This window comes from Chamaea fasciata, unplaced genomic scaffold (assembly GCF_029207755.1).
Source record: "Chamaea fasciata isolate MVZ Bird 193981 ecotype frontalis unplaced genomic scaffold, bChaFas1.0.hap1 SCAF_6, whole genome shotgun sequence".
In the NCBI taxonomy this organism is placed as follows: Eukaryota; Metazoa; Chordata; class Aves; order Passeriformes; family Sylviidae; genus Chamaea; species Chamaea fasciata.
In genome coordinates this window covers 63,909,411-63,931,273 of record NW_027094091.1, presented here as the reverse complement: position 1 = coordinate 63,931,273, position 21,863 = coordinate 63,909,411, and the positions used below count along the sequence as shown (strand labels likewise).

Here is a 21,863-nt window from a genome sequence, read left to right as displayed (position 1 = left end):
TTTTAGCATTTTTATAAGTTTCATGAGGTTAACTCTGCATGTTCAGCATAAGGCATATTATTAAAAAAGAATTTCTGTGATGCAGCATTTGTCACTATAATTCCTGTATCTCAATTTTGTTAAATAGTAGTGTGATATGATACTGTCAAATCCAAGCTTTGTTACACCATTCATTATGGGGTTTTACAAGGAGCCCTGGCTGAGCACCCAGTCCTGCAGCAAGCTTTAAAGCCAGGGTTTCCTTGTAGCAGCTACAATTTTATTTTTTTTTTTTTTTTTTAATGTACTCAGGCTGACTTAGTGCAGCAGCTTAGACAATTTTCTGGTGGCTTTATGAATCCACAGACTGTTCACATCAGGTGAAAAATACAGTAACTTTACTGAATCTTAGTTGTGGGATTAACTTCTAATTTTTTCTTCAATGGAAGAGGTTGGGGCTCTTTTCAATGCAGCTGAACCCTCTGTAGGACATACAGCCTTTTATATGCAGATTGCTATAATAATGCTTTGAAATAGCTTTGAATTCCCAGTGGCTTAAAGGAGAACATGAAAGGGCAAATGGTAGGCTAAACTGAAAGAAATGAAAGTGGCACGTATGTCCATTTAAAATTAGATGTAGGGATGAACAGCTCTTTACACATCCACACCATCTCTCGACAAATTATTGAAGGATCTTTGCAGCCACAGAGGAAAACTTGGGTGGCGCAGGAACACTGCCTGGGGTCAGTTCATCAACTTATATCTTCCTTTTTTAATACCAAAAGGTGAGCTGGTGCAGAGTAAGGTGGAAGGGGTGTAGGAGAAGGGAACACAGCTGACCTCACCCCTTATAAGTAACAGCTGTGTTAATTACCCACTACAGCCTTGCCCCTAATGAGTCACAGCTGCATCCAATAAAGATAAGTGTGATAAAAGGGAGTGGGTGAGCTGGTGGGGGAATCATGAAGGAGGAGCAGCCTTGAGGAAGAGGGAATGAGAGGACTGTGAAGAAGGAGGATTTTAAGGTGAGAGAATCCCTGCTGTGAGGTCAGTCTGGGGGTGCAATCAGAGCCTGTTGTTGGAACCTGTAGTCACAGTCTAGCTGGGTAAAAGCCTGAAGTCAGAGTTCAGCAGGAAATAACCAGCAGTCAGAGGCTGCAAGGGAAACCTGCAGCAGGAGCTGCTGCAGCCACAGTCAGTGAATGGTTGGAGTCAGGATGGCTGAGCTGTGAAGAGGAATAAATCAGGACCCTTTTCATGCTGTGATAAACAAGGAGTCTGTGTCTTGGCTCATTTCTGCCCTCTAATGAGACGGCTGCTGCAACAAAGGAGATCTCCAGGAAAGCTGCAATGCACTATTAATCCACATGTTCCAAATTTTTAAGCACTTCTGGGAATAGTGATTCCACCACTTCCCTGGGTAGACTGTTCAAATGCCTGACCACCATTTCAGTGAAGGACTTTTTCCTAATACCCAGTCTAAACCTCTCCTGGAGAAACTGGAGGCCATTTCCTCTTGTCCTATAAGCCCTTGTTAAGGTGGAGGTTTTTTCCTCCGTTTGTGATGGGCTGAGAGAGGTGGAACTTTTCAGCCTGGAGAAGAGAAGGTTCTGGGGAGACCTAAGGGAGCTGTAAGTGATGTGGAGATGGATACTTTTTACAAGGGTATGTGACAGGACGAGGGGGAATGGCTTTAAACTGAAAGAGGGTAGATTTAGGCTAGCTATTATGAAGAAATTCTTCACTGTGAGGATGATGAGACACTGGAACAGGTTGCTCAGAGAAGATGTGAAGTTTCAGCACCAGGCTGGATGGGGCTTCGAACAACTTGGTCTAGTGAATTCTTCTGTTGGGGGCTTTTAAAAACTTAACCTGAAGTGACTCTATTTAGATTAGCACCCAAAGTCTTCAGGCCAGCCCTTGGGTTAATGGGAGTGTGTGGGGGGAGCTGCCCCAGGTAGGGCAGGGTTGATGGCACACCTGTGCAGGGTCAGTGTGGTGGGCGAGGGGAGGGCTTTGAAAGCAGGGGGAGAAGGAAAGCCCTGGTGAGGAGTGAGCTGCAGCCAGGATCAGGTGGGTCTGGCAGAGCTGAGTGAAGTTGGTGGTGAGTCAGGGAGTTTGTGGCTGTGGCCTGGGCTTGGGAGATCCCTGGAACCCCTGGGCAACTGTGCCGAGCTGCCATGGATGAAAGTTTGAGCTCTTTTGTGGTGTGTTGGTGCTCAAAGACAACAAAAGCTGTTTAGAGAATGTCAATAGGAAATCTGGGCTATTTAGGTGACACCTGGGCAGAAATTCCCCTGCTGAGGAAGCTGGGTCAGCTGTGTGTGGCACAGCCAGGGCATTGTGCTCATACACTGCAGGGGCTCCCTGCCAAGATGCCTCAGTCAAGCGTGTGGTGTAAGTTGGTGTTTTGGAGTATTACTGTGTTTGCATTTCCCTTCAAAGCAGCACCAAATATTGAACCTCAGCACTGGGATACTTTTTTTGGTTGCCAAAAGCCGACTTCTGTTCTCTGCTTATTGGTATGGCTCTAAAAATACTAAAAAAAAAAATAAATAAAATCATAATAATGATGAAATAAAGCTGAGCAGAAAATAACCGCTCTAGTGGTAGTATTTTCAGAATCTTGAAGTTCTCTATGCGTATTGATAAAAGCTATTTTATTTTTTTAAAGGGTGAAGCAGTAGGGGATTTGCTTCAGCTGAAGACAGGCTGAAATCTAAGGTTTTAAGAAACTTGCTCTGCTGTGGTTGAGTGGTGATGGTTGCATACAAGCTTTAGACATAACCCCCTTTTTGGTTCAATATCCCCAGAAAGCCACTGCCTTGATCTAGCCAGTTTGACACTATAACAGAAAGCTTCATTTTCCTCAAGTACTTGAAAATGGATTATCTCAGTTCAGAGGTTATGAAGAAACAGTGAGGAGACTGAACTAGGATTTGGTTGTGCTGTAGCTAGATGTGTTTAAATGGTACTGATATTGAATTGTTTGTAGTTTAGAATGGCTTGGAGTTGGAATAGAAAACTGTGGTCGTTCTGGATGTTTGAGAATAGCGTAAATACTTTACAGATATTAAGATTGTTACTCTTGGGTGGATGAACCATTTAGACCAGCTCCCCAAACTTTTTTGACTGCATGTCTGTAAAAGGAAGAAAATATTATAAACTATTCATACCCACTACTGTCTTATTATGGACATCATACAAAATATATACAAATATAGAAAGGGAGAAAGATAAGGTAAAAAAGAAACAATGCTTTTCAAAAAATCTTTATTTTATTTATTCAGTGTGCAAATTTTTTTTTCTGCACACCTGTGGATTGTCTTGCACAGTCCATGGGGTGCATCCACCCCACTTTGGGGGCCACTGACTTGGAGCATCTTTATATTTGATTAGCTAAAGCAACCAGCTTTATGTGGCAGAAACAAGTGATGGTGCTTTTATGACTGTACAGTTTATTGTCCTATTTCTGATCCTCATTTCCTTGCCCTCTTTCTCTGTGTTCAAATTCTTCACTCGATTATCACCTTCATGAGGTCATATACCTTAATTCCAATTCACTGGCAGTGAGAACTGAATTTGTCTTGGAAATACGTAATGAACTTAGTTCCAACCTATGCTATGATCATTATCTTGCAACTGCTTCTAGAGTTCAAGTTGTGAAAGGCAAGAGAAGTTTTAATGAAGTTTTTAGATTGCAGCAATTGCTAAAATCCTGGATATTTGAAGTTTTTTGAAGGGATCTTGAGATCAAGACCTATTTCTGGGAAACTGGACACAAGTTGGTATATTGAAGTTCAGGCTTAAGTTCTACTTCCATTTTTAGATGCTATTTCTTTTCTCTGCTGCTAGCTGTTCTTCTGCAGTTAAAAAAGTTACAAGAACACCAGTATGAGCAATACATTTTCTTCCCTGTAACCAACAAATTTCTGGCACTGGGGAGAGGGAGTTTAGTGAGAAGTTTAATTTTTCTGGTAAAATTTTATGTCTTGGGATTATTTGGTTTGTCTTTTACTTTTAGTCAAGGAAATTATTTTAAAAGGAAGTTTTCCTTGGATTAGCACCTTAGAAAACTCGTGGAAATGAGAAGGAAATAGGTTGTATGACTTAATTCTGAAAGTGAATCCTTGCTCCCAGCAGATGTGTGGTAGCTTTGCTCACTGTATCAAATGAAAGAAGAGTAATTAAAAAGGAGTCTTTCCATGTTCAGCAGCTCGTTGGTCCTACAACCTCATAAAGCCCAGCTGTTGTGGTAAAGGCATGCTCTAGAGGGCTGAAATCAAAAGGGAAGGCAGTGCATGCCCGCTCTGACATGGTTCAGGGATCCTTCAGTGTAGCTCAGGTGTCTCCAGCACAAAATCCTCCCCTCACTGGGAAGTTTTCCTCCTTCCTCCCCAAAATAGATGCATTCATGGTTGCTGTTATACTTCTGGGACCTGAACTGGTGTTTTTGCAGCGCAGTACACTTTGCTGACTCTTTTCATTGACCTCTTTGGGATCTTTCAACTGATATGTACAAACTGATGTCTACAGACTGTATGGCTCCTGACGGGTTCTGCTTAGTGGAATAACCTCTGTAAAGTCTGTATGTAGAGCTTGTAAAAAATTGGATTCCAGAATGGAATCCTGAACAGCAGACCTCTCTGGTCAACTGGCAGGGAATGCTGACTGAAAAGAGGATACCAGTGTTTATTTTTTGATTTCTTTGTTGAACAGGAAAGCAAGGTTCTGATTTAGACAATTATCATGCAAACTGGCTTTGAGTTCAGTTGGAATTTCAGGGAATAGGTTTGTTGCTTAGTATTTGGAAGTAGTGCAGTCAGGGTGCCTGACAAATAAATATATTTGAGCTAAACACAGGCTGAAAATAATATTAAATGTATTTAGTATTAAGTCGTGGCTGCACAGGGAAGGGAAATTGTATCTGATGTCCTGGGAGCTGCTGCACTCTTAGGCACATCTTACTTTCTGTGGCAAAGAAAGAGGGAGAAGTTGTTCCTTTCCTGGTGCTCTCAGACTGAGGAAGGCTCTGGAGGACAAACTGGTCAGCTAATGAGAAAGGCAGCAAGTGGAGATTCTGCTTGCAGCAGGGAGCTGCTGACCAAGCCCAGCTGCAGGAGGGGGATACAGACTTGAGAAGCCGAAGAGAGGTTTGTCTGATGGCTGCTCAACTTGAGAATATGCTGAAAGCCGTTGGGCTAGTAATCGGGACTCTGAGGGACCCCTACCTTTATTTCAGAGATGTGAGTACAGGCAAAAAATGTTTCTCCTACTTCAGAATTCTATTATTCTGATAACACACTGGATTTTTTTTTTTCTGCTTATATATTGCCTTGCAAAAGGATATCTGGATGCTTACTGATACAATACTGTTTGAGTCTGTGAGCTTGTTCTCTTGAAAGAGGCATAAAAGGATTAGGCAGCCACCCCTCCAAGTTTTGTTGAGCTCAGATCTTGGTATGATCATGGATTTTGTTTCAACCTGGTCTTTCTTTTGATGTGGAGAAGCAATTTGATTCAAGGAATGGGAGATTCTCTTTCAATAGCAAAGGTGCTTTCTTGGAAGTCACAGATACTTAACCATTTACTTTTTGTTATGTAGGCGGTTTTGTGTCTTTTGATGCATAAAAACCTTGTTTTTCTTTATTTAAGAAAAAGACTACTTTTAAATTGCTTACAGGTATCTTTTTTATTCATATGGGGTAAGGTCTGAACATTTCTGATGGAAATAACTTCACTTAATTTGAAAGAAATTGCATTTCATACTGCTGTCTATAAAGCACCTGGTTATTGTTGTTGCATACAATAAAACTGCTTATTATAAGTCTTGTTCTGTGAAAATGCCTTTAATCTTGCTGGGGAGGAAATTATTTTCCCTAGTGCCCACTTCTTGCTTAATACCTGTCTTCCTCACTACATTTCTGAGCTCAGATATGGGTAAACAAGCATGCCATTGGAAGGTTCAAGAAGTGATTTAATGATTACAGCCCTTATCCACCCTTTTCATTGTTGAGACTACTTTGTATTTATATTTTGGGGATGCCATGCTGATGGCTGTGTGGGCTGGTATGTTGGATCTCACTCACCAGTGATTTATTTCTTTGAAAAATCACTGCTTGGGAGCTGACTGTGTAGAGTTGAAGGTAGTTGTCAAGACTGAAGCTCTTCACTCCTTGCCCTCTTACAACAAAATGTGAGCAGGTGGGCTGGCAGGTCCCACTTGCAGGGTAATGTCTCCAGTGGGCTCAGTCCCAGAGCTTGCAGATAATTAATTTCATAACACATTATGAAGAAATTTTCTGATGGTGATTTACCTCAAATGCACCCAAGGCTTAAGATGCTGACCTGTAGCACGTGGTATGCTGTTCATCCCTAGAACCCCTTCCCATTTCTTACAAATGCTGCAGGAAAAATGGGCAAAGGTTGGATTTGGATGACTGAAGTGAAACCCTGGTATTTTTTCTGTTATACTGTGGTTTGTTTTTTTTCTTTTTTTTAGGCAGAAGAAACAGATATAAAACTTTCAAGCTCTCCCTATCCATTCTGATCCTTTCTTACTGTTTTTTAGCAACATTAAACTTAGATCTGAGGTCTGGAATCCCTTTCATCTCTCCTATTCTCATTTGCTTTTGACAAACCATTCTGCCTTTCACCTTGACTTGTAAGACTGAATTACCTTTGACATGAGAGCTGTCACTCCAGTGAGAGGCAAGAGGGGTGAGGCAGGTTCCTGCACCTACTGATTCATAAACCAAGGTTTCTCTTGAAATGCAGCTGTATAAATTAACCAGGTACCCTCTGCAGACTTGCCCAGAAGCATACAAGGTTGTGGAATGCCTACGGCTTGCTTAGCTGTACCCTTTTCTGTACTGGGATCAATAATTTTTGTTGATTTTGCTGTCTCAGGAGATCAACTGTGGTACTTAGGGATTCAGATCCTGGGCAATAGTCACGTGAAAGAATTTACATCCCTTTGCATGTGAGAGTTACATGATTTAGCATGTTTTTTCAACTGTTCTCTGAAGAAATCAGACTAAAATGCTGCTTGATAAATTAGGTTCCGTGCTCAGGGTTGTACAGCACTCAGAAAAGTAGAAAGGACAGAATTCCAGGTGCTGTTGTGAGCATTCCTCATCACATTGAACCTCAATTTCCTTGGAGCCTCAGAACTACTACTTGCTTTTCATCCAGGAAATATGGGCTTACATGTGCCTCTTTTGTCAGTCCCTGGGACAGGCAGCCCTGCCTGCTGCTCTGTGGCTGCTGGGGGTTAAATCATGGTCTATACTCTGTGGCCTTGTTGGCCTTCACCCTGATTCCTACCTGTGGGCCCTTGACCTTCTTGTCACTGACCTCAAGTTCTGTCAAGAGCCTCCCTAACATACAGAGCCACCCCTCCACCTCTTCTCTCTTTCCTGTCTCTCCTGAAGAGCTTGTAACCATTCAGTGCAGTGCTGCAGCTGTTTGAGTAGTCCCACCAAGTGTTCTGTGATGGTGAATACATCATAACTTTGCTGCTGCACCAAGGGCTCCAGCTCTTCTTGTTTGTTACGCATGCTGTGTGAATTAGTGTACATGAACCTCAGCTAAGCTGCTGATTTCACCCCTGACTCAGGCTTACCACCCTTGGGCCTTGTCTGGAGAGCCTCCCTGCATTCTCTTCTGCCTTCAAACCTCTTTTTAAGCCCTCTCAACCAACTAGGATATTTTTCCCTTGTTAGGCAGATGGAGCCCATTTGTTTCTAACAGGCCTGGTCCCAAAAAAATTGCCCAGTGATCAAAAACCAAAACGTTCCACTGATGAAAATTCCTCTGACACCAGCTAATCATTGATAGTGTGGGTTCTCCTGGTCCTTTCATCACTCATCCCTGCTACTGAAGGGACTGAGCAGAACACCACCTGTGCTCCTGCTCCAGCAACCAATTGACCCAGAGCCTTGAAGGACTTTTTAAATTACCCTGGTGCCCTTCTTGTCAACCTTAGCACTGCCAGCCAGGAGAGGATAATAAAAACAGGACTGATTATATTGCTTACATTAATATATTAATATTATATCAATATATTAGTGTTAACTATAACAATGATATGATTGATATGATATTTATTATATTATAGCTAGGAGAGAGCTGGAAGAAAATATTTAGTGTAGATGGGGAAGTATATTCTGCTTTTGCCTTTATTGCTGTGAGTGAGGAGAGTAAATAGTATCTGCCTGTCAGTCACTTACATTGTTTAATTCCAGGAGCAAGGAGGACTGGAGAAGCCCATTCAGCAACAACATGTTTTTGAGTGACTTGATGCATTCATTGCTTCTGCTTAGGTTAATGGTGGTGGTTTGAAGAGTTAGTTTTTAAAATAGGTGGTTGTTTGGGGTATTTTTTCCTAAATTCTGTTTACAAAGATGAAATATATAAAACTTTTTAAAAGAGAAAATTCCTCACTGTGAATGTTCCAGATTTAAGGGAAATGTGCAGAAAACATGAAAGCTAACCAGAGGGGTGCTAGAGTCTTTCTCATGGGTTTCATTAGACACCTGATGAAAAATTAGGAAATAACACTACTTTTTCTGATATTTTATCAACTAGCTTATGATTAATGGAGGGTGGATGGGACTAGACCTTCAGAATGCTGCTGTTCTTGAAAGGATGAAAAAAATGGGGATCTTCATTCCCTGCAGTTTTGACCCTAGACTGTAACTAAGCAGTACTTGCAAAATAGCAAACAAGAAAGAAGGCAACAAGAATAACCCATGCTATTCAATAAGATATTGTATTTAACAAAACAATTTTTTAAGAAAAAGAGTCTTATTCACAGTTCATTCTGAACTCTCTAGACATCTGAAGAACCTGATCCTGTATAATGTTATTTTGTATATTGAGTTTGAAAGTCAATGTTTAATTTCTGGTATAACTTTGGATTATCTAATTGCTTTGAAATAAGACTTAGTTGATCATGATTTGAGCTGCATCACTTGTGAGGAAAAAAACAGATGACTTATATCTCAAAAGTATGAAAGAGGCGTAGTGGCACAAAGAAGGCACTAATGTGCTCAGAACAAATATGTATATATCTGACACTACAGAATTGTTATAGAAGGAGAACTGCTGGGAATTTATTTACATAACTACAAACCACTCCCTATCCCAGTAAATGTGCTGGAATTAAAAATGTTTCCAGTTATTTAATATGACAGAACAAAACTGTAGCTGCTGCTGAAAACAGAAGGTGAAAACACAGAATGGACGGGTGATATTTAATGAACAGTAGCTGTGTATTATTGAACATCAGAAAAGGATCTATATAGCCAGATTAAAGACAGATGACCTTTTTAGAGTTTAGTTAACCTTTTGGTCACTTTTGAGAGTTATCACTTAGGAAGATAAAGGTCAAGCTGGAGCTTGGACTTCATATATTATCTTTTCCTGTGATGAAAGGTATGCCTCTCTATTCTGCTTTCTTATGGAGCTGTAGGAGGAGTTCAGTTTAAGAAGAATAGTGTGTGGAATGCTTTCATGTTTTCTTAATCCTTGTCAAAATGATTTTGAAGAGGGAGTCCTTTTGTACTAAATGGATGGTCCTTGATCTTTTCAGTATCTTCCTGTTAGTGTGGAAAAAAAATTGTGAAAGAGATCAATGTTTTATATAAATTGATGCATTACTTCAAAGTAATTGCTCAAAGTTGCACCAACTAATCTTTGGTTTTTGATGGGAAGAAAGACAAACTACTGTGCCCATGAATTCCGGAATAAACCTCAGCAATTTTACTATAGTAATCTACAGATTAATGGGTGTACAGCCTCCTGATTAGCCAACTGTTTGTGGCACACTGATTTCTAGCTACTCCAAGGAAGTCCATGTCTAGGCCTTTACTAGGAAGGCTGTCTAGCAGTTGCTGATTCTCTGACAGGTTATTGGTTTGGTGTCATGTGGGGTTTTTTGCCTTTTTTTTGCTTGTGATGGTTTTTGTGGTTTTATTTGGAGGTGGGCTTTTTGTTTGGGTTTTTTTTTTTTTTATCTTGGTTGTTTCTATTATTACATTTTTTTTTTATTTGCATGCCATAGTCCAGAATTTATATTAAATTTCAGGCTTACTTCAGGTGGCTTTAACTAGTTTCAGCATTGAGGTTGATGATAGAGGTGGGCAGAGCACTTTCTGAATTTTGTTAGGCTATTTTCATCTACCCTTTTTATCTGGCATAGGATTAAAAGGAGGTGAAATTTTTCATTGCACAGGAAGAAGATGCATATACATCTAGATATCAAAGTATTTGTTTTGGTGGCTTCTATGGAAGTTGAGTAGCTCTCTGGAGAGTGGACTTGATACACAGGGATGGGGAACTGTGGGTGAGAGATACTAAAGTTGACACTTCTGCCTTTCCTTCTGCCTCTCATGAGAGCAGCAGACAGGGACTGACAGTAGTTTTGAACACAAAGTCTACAATGTGTAGAAAATACAAAACTATTTTCTAAGTGCAGATAATGAAATATCTTGCAATGACCAGTTTTGGGGTTTTTTTCTGAAACTTTAACATTTGCAGTAATCAAATAAGTCTTATGCTAACATTAGTTTTAGTGAATGTTTTATGGAAAGTTTGAATTGAGTAGGAAAAATAACTCTTCCACCAACCCTCTTGGGACAGTATGCAGGGTAAGGAATTCCATGTTACATAAAACTGGCCAAGTGAAAGTGTTTCTAGGCCAGCTTTTAGAACCATTAGGGTAGGAAAAGACCTCCAAGATCATTGATCAAAAGACCTCCAGACTTTGATCAAACACCACCTTGTCAGCTGAACCACAGCATTAAATGTGACATCCAGCTGTTTCTTGAACTCTTCCAGGGATGGTGACTTTACTCTCTGAGCAGCCCGTTCCAGGGCTTAAGCACCCTTTCCAGGAAGAAATTCCTCCTGATGTCCAACCTGAACCTCCCCTGGTGCAGCTGGAGGCCATTTCCTCTTGTCCTGTTCCTTGTTGTCAAGGAGAAGAGGCTGACCCCACTTTACAACAACCTCCTCTCAGGGAGCTGTAGGGAGCACTAAGCTCTCCCCTGAACCTCCTTTTCTCCGGGCTAAACCACTCATTAAACTCAGCTGCTCCTCTCAGGAATCACCCTCCTCATCCTTCACCAGCTCTGTTGCTCTCTTCCGGACTAGCTCCAGCCCCTCAAAGCCTGCCTTGATGTGAGGAGCCCAGAACTGGACATGTCGCTGGTGAGACCACACCTCCAGAACTGGGTACAGAGGGACAGTCACTGCCTTGGTTCTGCTGGCCAGACCATTTTTGATACAAAACAGGACTTCCTTGGCCATGTGGCCACACCTGGCTCATGATGGCTCTGCTGGGGGATGCCTAGTTCTTACCCTGCTAGAACAGAGTAAATCTCCCTTTCAGCTCCTTTATGCTATGTGCAGTTTTGTAGGTTGCCACTCACTCTCTCTCCTCCCTAGTTTTCAGATAGAAAACTAATCTACTTAAACCTCTTCCAAAGAAGATTTTCCCATATCTTTGATTATCCTTGCAACATTCTGCATATTTTCTACTTTTTTGGTCTTTCTGAAATGGGATTAATAGAATTGTATGCAGTATGGGATCATAAATGTCTGTATGGTCTTTAGGAGAAATAGCTTGATGCTTTCTTGGTTTCTTGCTCCTTTGCTAATAATCTCAAACCTTCCATTTGTCTGCTTTTGAATAGTGAGTTAATTCTAGTATTTTTCTTTAGTGGTAAGTTCCTCCTTAATTTGATTTTATGAGGCAGAAATCATTCCCCCCCCCCTCAATGTACATCTTTGCATTCATTTTCATCTTCATTCATCTGCTTAAGGAACTCTCCAACCTGTCACAGTAATCCTCAGCTCTTAAACTATAAACTCTATACCTATTGTCCTTTCTCCTTGTGCATCATCTTCTCTCTGCCCCTCCTTGATCACTTGACTGCATTGAGCAGTGAAGAACCATATATACTTCAAGGACTAACTTAGCAACTGCTTTGAAAGGGCAATTTACTTTTGTTCATTAATAAGTGATCAAAAGATCACTTATTAATGAACAAAAGTAAAAAGGAAACGAAGGGTGGGATCTTCTCTCATCTAATTATAACTAAGTTTCTTTAGGAGCCTTTAATGAAGTTTTGTGACAAAAGCTTCTAAGAAACATGAGTGTACTTTATTGACAAGATTATCCCTGTGTTCCATGACCCCTTTGAAGGGCTTCAGCTCAAACTGAGAAGTGATTTCTCATCCTAAACAAATCAGTTTTCTTTCCTTAGTTTGTGTTCATGTCTGCTAATATTCTTTTTTTAATGGGTTTTTCTTTTTGCTTTGCACCCAAGGCATGGATTAAAATTTACTGTTCTCTTGAAACCAGTTTTAAAGATTGTTACATGGCAAACAGACACAACTCCTCTTCTGTATGTGCTCTGCAGGTGACAAGTTACAGGATGCAGTCATTCAGCATCGCTGTATTCAGATCCCCTTAGGACCATTTGAATGAACAGCTGAGTGGCTGTCTGTCATTTGTCTTTTATGTATGTTTTGTGAATTTGTTCTAAGATGTTTTCTGCTGATAACTGGGTCAGGTGTTCAGATTCAGCTGTGAAGTAACAGTGTTGGCAATGTAGCGAGGCTGGGCATGAATGGTTCTGAGGGCTGTGCTGCAACAGCATGGTTGCTGTGGTTCACAGAGTCTCTTCCTGCGTGTATAATAAAATACAGACAGTCTTGTAAAGCTTTGGCTAGATTTAAATGGGGACTGTACAGAAAATGAATGAGGTTTGCTACACAGGGCAGGGTTTTCTCCTCTTGGCTGTTTGGCTGAACTGTCACTGTCTGCTCTGACTGTGTGAAGTGATGTGAACCAACAGGGATAGATGTACAGAGAGGACTGGGAAGAGCTGAGGACTTTATGTGCATGCTTGAAGCATAACGATGCACCTTTTGTCCTTTTTTGTTTATTTTGGTTTGATTTTAATCTGATTCTATGGGCTGGCTTACTTATACTTCTTGACAGGAGTTATAAGGAGTGCGTGGATTTAGCTTACCCCAAAAGGAACCTAGTGTCTGCCCCACTCTGCAAACTGAAGCACAGTAAATATGTATGTTTGAAAGCTTTTTAAAGCAGGTTTCCAATCTGCTAAATCCCTAAATGTTGAAGCACCAGGTGTTCTGACAGATACTGTTTAATGTCTGCCTCAGTCTTTGGCAAGGCAGGACAGATTGACCCTGAGGTTAGCTCAGTTGGTTAGAGAATGGTGCTAATGATGCTGAGATTTTGGGATTGATCCCTGTCTAGGACATTCACTTGAGAGTTAAAGGAGCCCTCTGGGTCCCTTCCAACTCCAAGTGTTCTGTGACTGTGGAGGAGCTTTGAGGAATTTTTCAGTAACTGTGTTTCTTCATGGACCTGTTCTTCTGGTGTGTGTCAAAGGATGACTCAGACTCTCTGCTTTCCCCTGTTACAAGCACCCAGAGTGAGGTGAGGATTTTTTCACAAAGCTGAGACTGAAGTCTTGTTAAAGACCTTACCTAAAGACCAATAAAAACTGGCTCCCTGTAAGAGGAATTGTCCTCTACAAAGCTGCTATTAATATGAAGTGATCATGGACTTAATATTGCAACTGTCTAGGCTGAAATTAAAAGCAGATTTGCCCAAGCAAGAAATGTCATAGTGGACATGTATATGATTTTATTTATAAGTTGTGTTAAATGCTGTGTCCTTTTGGTTCTACATATTTGATACTGTAGTTTTGGAATATAACCTCTGTAGGCCTTTGTAAAGAAGTTTTTGTAGTGTAGCTCTAAGAGACTCTTTTTACTCCTAAAAAATAAAAAGAGAACAATTCAACTGGTTACATTAGTTCTTTGTTACTTGGGGTTTCTTCTTTGGTAAAGTTATGAATTTCTCATCATAATGAAAAGGTCTGGAACAATTTACATCAACTGTTCTTCAAAATTAGAAAAGAGGAGATTGCACATAAATTACAGACTGTTGTGCCAAACTTCATATTGATGGAAATTAACTTTGACAAGCCTTTAGTTGCACAAAGCAGGATTTACTATGGAAATTTGAACAGGCATTTAAATCTATAGCATGTGTTTGAGGTGCCACTCATACATATTGTTTTATCTTTGAGTGTTTCTTGTTTAAACAAGTACAGAGTGTGAAAATTTCTCACCGTTTTGTCCCAATTCCTGCCTTTAGAGGTCTTTATGCTTTCTTAATTCTCTGTTCTGTATTTATTTGATGACACAGTAAAAATAAAATATTGCTAAACATGTCCGACCCATAAAATGAGATTGACCTCTTCAAAACTAGAGGTCCAGCACAAATTTAGGTAAGTTGATGGTGACTTTTTTTGGAATGGCAATAAAAAGGAATGGGGTGCATTCAGAAGTGCTGATGTAGAAGATTACATGAAATAAACAGAACAAAACCAAAAAAAACTCCAAAAGAATGCATGCTGATCATTGCGCATTAAAACCCTGCACAAGTCAATATGTGAAAAGATTTTATAAAATAAAATACACTGTACTTCATGGCTTCTAGAGACATGTGCAGCATTTTAAATAGCAGAAATGCAAGCAGAGTTTTTTGTGCAAGATTTTAAAAAAAAGCGCCTTTTAATACCTAATTGCCACAAAGGCCTCTTGGCATAACCAGTTCTTATAACCACTGGAAAAAGTGGTTGAGTTCCATGTGGTGTTGTTGTTTTCCAAACACAGTCAGCCTCAGAACAGTACACAATATTGCTTGTGCAGTGCACTCAGACCTTTAATTGGATATGTGGATGTGGATATTTACTAATTAGCTGTCAAGTTATATCAGGAAAGGAGATTTTCTTGGAAAAAAGCAATTTTAGCTACAAAGGATTGACATAGTACTCGTAATAGTATGCAGTGTTTTCCACACTTCCATGGTACCTTGAAATGGGATTTAGGCCCTTCATCAAAAAGGAAGTCTATCTAATTATCTAATTGCATTTTTATGTCATTAGCTTAAGTCACATGCAAAGATTCAGAAATAACTTGTTTTAGTAGATATCTGACAGTGCTGGTCTTAACAGTTTTTTTTTTTTTTTCTATTAATGTTGGTCTGAATTAGGAATGTCTTTAAATAAAACATCTGCATCTTAATGAATGTTGAGCAGATTTATGCCCTTTATCTATCCTTTGACCTTAATCCTTATAACTCATCTGCATGTCTAATCCAGAAATTCACATTAAGTCACTTATTCTGTCTTTCCCTTTTCTTTGGAGTTTGAGTGAAATAGGGTAAATAATGTATGATACAATTTTTCCTGTGTAGACAGCTCCTCCCCTCTTCCTGACTTCTCACATCATTATCAGTTTAACACTTTATTAATAAAAGACAGTCTGATCTTGCCAAAAGAGGAGATATTATGGAGAATAATGGAAAAGTAGGCTAATGAAACAGTTCTTATTACATTTGTTGGAAATTACTTTAATTATGTTGGTGTAAGGCCCTCAAAAACTCACTTGACAAGACTCTTAAAAGGGCTTACAGCTTTCCATGTACTGTGTTAGGCACACAAGAGAAATACTGACTAAACAAAAGCAACAAAAAACTTTGCTGGCAAACTTGAGAAAATCAGAGAGCTTGACAAAGGTTTAGAGCAGTATTTAATCAACATGAAACACTTCAGGAAGCGTTAACTTTAGCCCATTCAATTTAGCAAATTCCAAGCCTTTCCAATTTTGAGTTGCTCAAAACTCTGAGAAGAGGGAATTAGAAGAAGAAAGACAGGAAATATATGGAAAAGAACAAATATAGCTCCCACTTCTGAGTTCCAGCAGTGTTCAGCTGATATAAAATCCAAGGGAAGGTAGGGTCAAGACATGTGCTTGCCTTGTGTCCTGGGTAAAGTACTCTTTGGCCTTGCTGGGCCCTTTCCCCCAGTGGGATTTTGAGTCACTGGCTGCTGTTGGGGTGAATTTGGGTTCCAGAGGTGGGTGTGGAGCACTGCCTGTGCTGTGCCAGGGATGGACAGCCACTGCAGGGCTGGGATATAGAGCAACACCTGACTTGGCCCTTTTCCCCACAAATGCACCTGAAATGTTTTGAGACAGAAATCTCCTCCAATCTCTCACAGCTGGACTTGGCAGGAGCAAGGAATAGTTGTTTTCCTGAAATTTAGTTTGACTAAAATTAGTTTTGAATCAAGGCTGTCAAATCTATTACTAAGCTTAACCTCTTTAATTGTCACTATTTGCAAAATAGCAGGTGGGATTCAGGTTAAACTGACTTCTATCAAAGAACTGTCATCGTTTATTGAAATTGCTTGGAAAACAAGATTCCCTAAATGTTTTAATTTATTGCTACAAGGATAAGCTTGCCTTAAACATTTTTCTGCATGCTGAGAGATACATGGAATACTGCAAAAGAGATCATCAGCTGCCTTATGACAGCAGTTGTTTCATTATCTGGCTCCTGATTCAAGTCTCCCCATGAAGTACTTCACTCAGTGCTATTACATCCTACGGTGTTTGCTCAGTGTCAGATTCTGACTATGAAGGATGTGATTTGCATAGGCAAAACTTAATTTAAAATTCTCCCTTGCACAGGGCCTTGGTAAGCGACTTTGCACTTTTCAGGTAGGAACAGCAGTCAGAATTTAGGTTTTGTGGGCCTAAAGCTTGCCAAGTCCTGATGTGCACAGCTGTGATGACTGGCAAGAGCTCCATGGAAGAGCAAGTACATAAATAAATTTGTCAGCCTCCATTGCTGGATCCACATGTCTGTGAGGATCTCTCTGCAGGAATGAGCTTCTGATGCTTGAAGCTTCCTTTGGACTTGAGGTGGGGGTGTCCAATGGGAAAGGGAGCAAATGCTTTTAACAGTAGGATACTACAGCTCAGCTGGCAGGTGCCTCTTCTTGAGCTGGTAGAAATTATTTGTGGTCAATTCTAACAGTGTTAATCAAGATGAGTTCTAAAGATGTAGAGAGCCATTCAGACTTTTCAAGCATTGTGAAGTTTTAACAAAAATCGCAAACTCAAGTCCACCCACAAACCCAGAGGTGGACACACACAGTTTAACTGCTTTACCCAAAGTTTTTGTCAGTGACTTCATAGTTTTCATCCTTGAACAAGAGCTGCTGCCAGTAACTTAGTGTCACACTTGTCATGTCTTCAAACGCTCCCTTACTCCCTATGAAGTATTGCAGATGCGACAAGGTAGACCTGTATCATGTTTTTGCAGGTATTAAATCAAAGTCTGGGTTGTTAAAAGTTAATCCAAGGTGAAACACATTCCCTCCTAAATCGTACTTTACACATGGCTCATCTGAAGTCAATCCCAGGGCTTCTGAAAGTTTGATTCTTTGGTTTTGGAATGGGCAGTCCATGAAGGAGCTAAAAATATCTTTTGTTAAGATCTTGTTAGCTTTTTTCTGATCTCCAAGATCATCTTATAAGACAACAGGATATATCAGTGTAGCATGATGCTGCACTTGAGTTCCTGAGGCCCATGTCTGGGCTATGTCTAGTGAATAAGTCTGAGATTGCACAGGTTTGGCTCTGTTGTAGATAAAAGTTTTGAGGCCTTGGATGCCATGTTTCCAGGTCAGATTTCTTTGTGGCAAAATGCATGACCCAGGTATTCTGAACCCATGGGGAAAAGAAGCCACATGCAACTGAATTGGAATTTGACTGCATTAAACTTACTTTTTGCGTTTCAGGTTGTTCCAGTGATGAGCAGGACTGAATGTTGAAACCACAAATTTATATAACTTTCTTTAGTCATTTAAATCCTGATTTGCTTTGCCATGATCTGGGGAAGGTAGAGAAAATATCCTTTGCTTAATTTAAGGACATCAAGAGGAAGGATATTATTTTACCAGGTTGGGAAGTATGCTTACCAAAGCCTTTCCTGTGTCTCCTTTATAGGAATGCTTATCTACACTCAGGTCTCTGGAGATGTGGCTTACTTTTTTGCATGCACTAATCCTATTCTTGGTTTTGTTTTTATTTTAAACTAAAAGAAAATCTATCTTGGATGTTAAAATGCCCCATTAATCACAACAGTATTTTTCCTTTTGACTAAAATAAGTAATTCTGTCCATAGTTGCTAACTGATGAGCCCTGGAGAATCCTGCATGAGTGGTTAACATTCTTATTCCCACTTTATTCCTGTTGATAACCTACTCTCCAAGGCATAATGGAGAAATGTATGTACTGCATTGCAAACGACGGAGGTTTATCTTAAATTATCAATTAAAGTGGCTTCGTGTGAGAATGCTGCAATCTGGAGTGATGATTTTCATTTTTCTCCCCTATCTGGTAGATAGGCAGCGGGGGGGGGAGTATGTGGGAATTCCAGTTTGGTAATGGTAAGATAGGGGACTAAGATCAGGGTTTGCCTCTGAGCTCCCTGTGGTCTTGTGGGATGACTGCTGAACGTGCTGGCACATGGCATGCTTGTTCCTGCTGGTGCCTGAGCTGCTGGGGCAACAATCAGCAAACTCATGTGGCTGTGAGGGCTTGCGCAAGAGAGATTACCTGAAGGAATGAACCCAAATTCCTGAGGGGGTTTAAAGTCGCTGTGTACTGCTGCATGTAAAAATATGCTTATTTGATGTAAGAACTCTGTGATGAGATGGATATAAGCTTCATGCAGATGTTAAAAGTTGTTGCCTCTTTAAAATCTGTGTTAGGATTTACTGAAAACTGAGTTAATTTTCCATACCTAACACCCTTGCAGAATCCCAAACAGTGCTTGTAGGAAGCAAGTGAAAATCCTGGGTAGTGTGTGGGTTTTCCCCATGCCTGTAGCACAATTGGAGGTGTGACCCCCAAATGCCTAGTGGTCAGAACTGGATGAGTGTGTGGGCAAAAGCTTTTATCTCACCTGGCTTCTCAGTGTATTACTTATGACAGTGATTTATGTCCCCCCTTTCCATTTCTCAGTAAAACTGAAGTGATTGTGGGTGATTTTTTTTTTTTTTTAATGAGTAAATACAAGAGTTGTGTTTCTACCAAGATGTGGGGGTACCGCGGTGCCCTCCTGGCTGGGTCAGTAGCTGGGGAGGCTGTGTGTTGTTTTTATATAAGTTGTTACAATCTTGCAACATATTTTCCATTACTAAAGCAATTTATCTGAAAAAAATAAATAGCTGAGGCAGGGTTCTTATAGTTCATTAAGGGCTTTAATATATGCAAACTGGCATCTAATCCAAACTTGTATCTAAGCACGAATGAATGCTGGATACAGTCAGGATTTTGGGGACCTGATAATAGTTCCTGACACACACACACACACCACCTGGCCTATGTGCAGATGGAAAAGAAAAAATCTGGTTGTCCTGTTAACAACTTACTTTGAAACTGGTTTTATTTTATGGCTCTCCGAACAGTGATGCTAGCAAAAGATGTTAGCAACAAATGCAAGTGATTGTTTTTCACTATGGAGGTAGTCCATATTTGGTCTCTAATATACCATAAGTGTAGAATGCCAAAAAAATGAAGCAGTAACTCTATGGGCACTCTGGTCTTCCAGAGAGCTTGTCTGGATGGTATAAAACAGCACAACTCTCCATGTTTAGAATTTTCTAAACATTTGTTTTAAAGCATCTTTATAGTTTGAAAACAGCATAATTCAAACATTTTCTAGTCGTGAATTTCTTGTGATTTAATAGTACTCTGGGTGGTTTTTATGCTTTCAAAGACTATTGGTTCATTTATTAAATAAGTTTTTTTTTTTAACTTTGGAACCTCTTGTTATTGCATGTTACTTTCTTTTCTAACCCTTAGACTGAAATTACCTCTTCTGGTGGTGGAGGGCATGGAAAAGTATAAAAAATACTTACTGAAACGTAGACTGCTTCTGGCAATATCTTCTCCAGCCTTCCTAGGCATTATTCAGGGCCCAATCTCAATATAATCTTATCCATCTGAGACTGCTTCAGGCTCTGAAAGACAAAAGCACAATGTTGATTAAACCTACAATCTGTATACATTAAATTGTGTGTTTGCTTATGCTGGAAATAATTTTATAACTAGATCTGCATGGCATGTCTTATATCCTTTATTCTTCAATTGCTGCTTTACCAAGGTAAGTGTCTGCACTGATTACTCCATATTTGCAGTTGGAATTTTAATAATTGAACAAGATTTTGAAGAGTAACAAGTCTTGAACAAAGAGAACGTAACAACGGAGAATACTTCTGTCCAGAGCAGAACGGCAGTTTGATGTATGGCATGCTTCCTAGGGGAGGAAAAGTCATGTCAAGGCTTTGGGTAACTTTTTGGGGCTGGTTTGTTTTCTCTCCTATTAAGAGAGCTAGGCTAAGGCATGTTTTAACCCAAGAGATAGGTTGTGATGTCTTTCACCTTGCTGAGAGGCGGGCCAGGTGCCATGAGTTGCTGCAGCCTGAATTGCAAAATGCTGTTCTCATGTCGGGGCCCAACACAGAGCAATTTTTGAGTATGGTTGTGTGGAATAGACTGTGAAAGAAGGGAGCTGGGAACAGGTTTTGGTCAGTTGTCCAGTGTATTTATGAGCCAGAGGGTTTTTAGTTGCTCTCAGTTATACATGCCAGAGCAGCAAAGCTGTTGTGTGTATTGGATCACAGAGAGGGATTTGAGAACAGCAGAAATGATTAATCCTTGTGTGTTCTAAATTCTTTCCCAAAGAAGATGGGACTCAGTGTAAATGTCAGGAATCAGATCTGGAGAGGGTGACATGGATATTGTGACACGGGATATTGCCTTTCTTTAAACACAACCTTGTGTTTAAATAGCTGAGATTTCTCAGTCCTCTAAGTGAGGCACCTGTATGTTTGCTGTGCCAGTGGAGAAGCCTGCTGAAGGCTTTTTACCCCAGCCAATGGTCTGCAGTGCAACCCAGTGCTCTAGATGGCAAGGCACTAACTTATGCTGTGGGGAAATACTTGCATGCAAATAAACCCTCGAAGGGGAGGAATTGAAATTTTTAATAACTCTTTTTGCACATTGCAAGATGTAAGTGTAGCAGCCTGGAGTCATAACTGCAGCAGTTCTTTTTTTCACTCAGTAACTGGTTTGTTAAAGCACATACTGGAGCTGTGGCAATGTTGGGCTCAGCTCTCTTTACCTGAGGCCAGTCAAACCACCACCTCTCAGGAGAATTTTGCCTGTGACTGCTGTGAGGTTCATGCTCTGGAGCTATTGTGCTCCAAATGAAATCTGGATTCCTTTGAGATGGCAGAGGTGAGAATGGTTTGAGGCTTCTCTTGGAATATTATTGGACACATCCTAAAGCACTTTTCATTGTGAGGTGGTTTTGTCTGTGGGCTTTGACTGTTAAACCTGGAAGTCCATTTTTTTTTCCACATTATTCTTTGTTTCAATATTTAGAAAGGGAAGAAGCTTCAAAAGCCAAGTTTGAGACTCACATTTGGTATTTTCTCCTTGGTATGTGGCTTGGCTCCTAGCTCAGTACATGTAGCAATCTTTTATTATCAGTAACAATTACTGTTCTCTGTAATGGTCCTATAATTAATTATACCACTTTAACAAATCTTTTCAATTAAACTTGCTTTTTGTGTGGTGTAACAAAACCAAAAAAAAAAAAAAGGCCTCTTACTGTGTTGCAGGCTTTCTACTGACTGGTTTGTGTGCTCTTTTGTGGGCAGATCAGAGGCAGCATACAAAATAATACTGGAAAGACATGATCTTAACAGATGTTTGGTTACTAGAATTCCCTTGAGATGTGCTTGGCAAGGCTGTGTGACGTGTCTTATTGTCCAGCAGGGTTTATGAATGTCCCTCAATGGGCAAATGTGTGTTTATTACGATTTTAGGTTTGTCTGACATAGCAGTTCCAGCTATGAAGATTAAGAGAGTGCCTCTGAGGCTATGGCTTAATGATGTTCTTCTGGTTTTTA

The 21,863-nt window shown here is 40.2% G+C and overlaps 1 long non-coding RNA gene across 4 annotated transcripts in view; it reads left to right on the top strand.

Moving 5' to 3' along the window:
• The first annotated feature begins 943 nt into the window (after positions 1 to 943).
• The window catches only part of LOC136290725 (uncharacterized), a 68,088-nt gene continuing 47,168 nt past the window's right edge, over positions 944 to 21,863 (top strand). For all 4 annotated transcript variants that reach the window (XR_010721340.1, XR_010721341.1, XR_010721342.1 and 1 more), the window contains exon 1: positions 944 to 1,004. This is a non-coding gene — a long non-coding RNA (uncharacterized lncRNA). The remainder of the gene's footprint in view (positions 1,005 to 21,863) is intronic.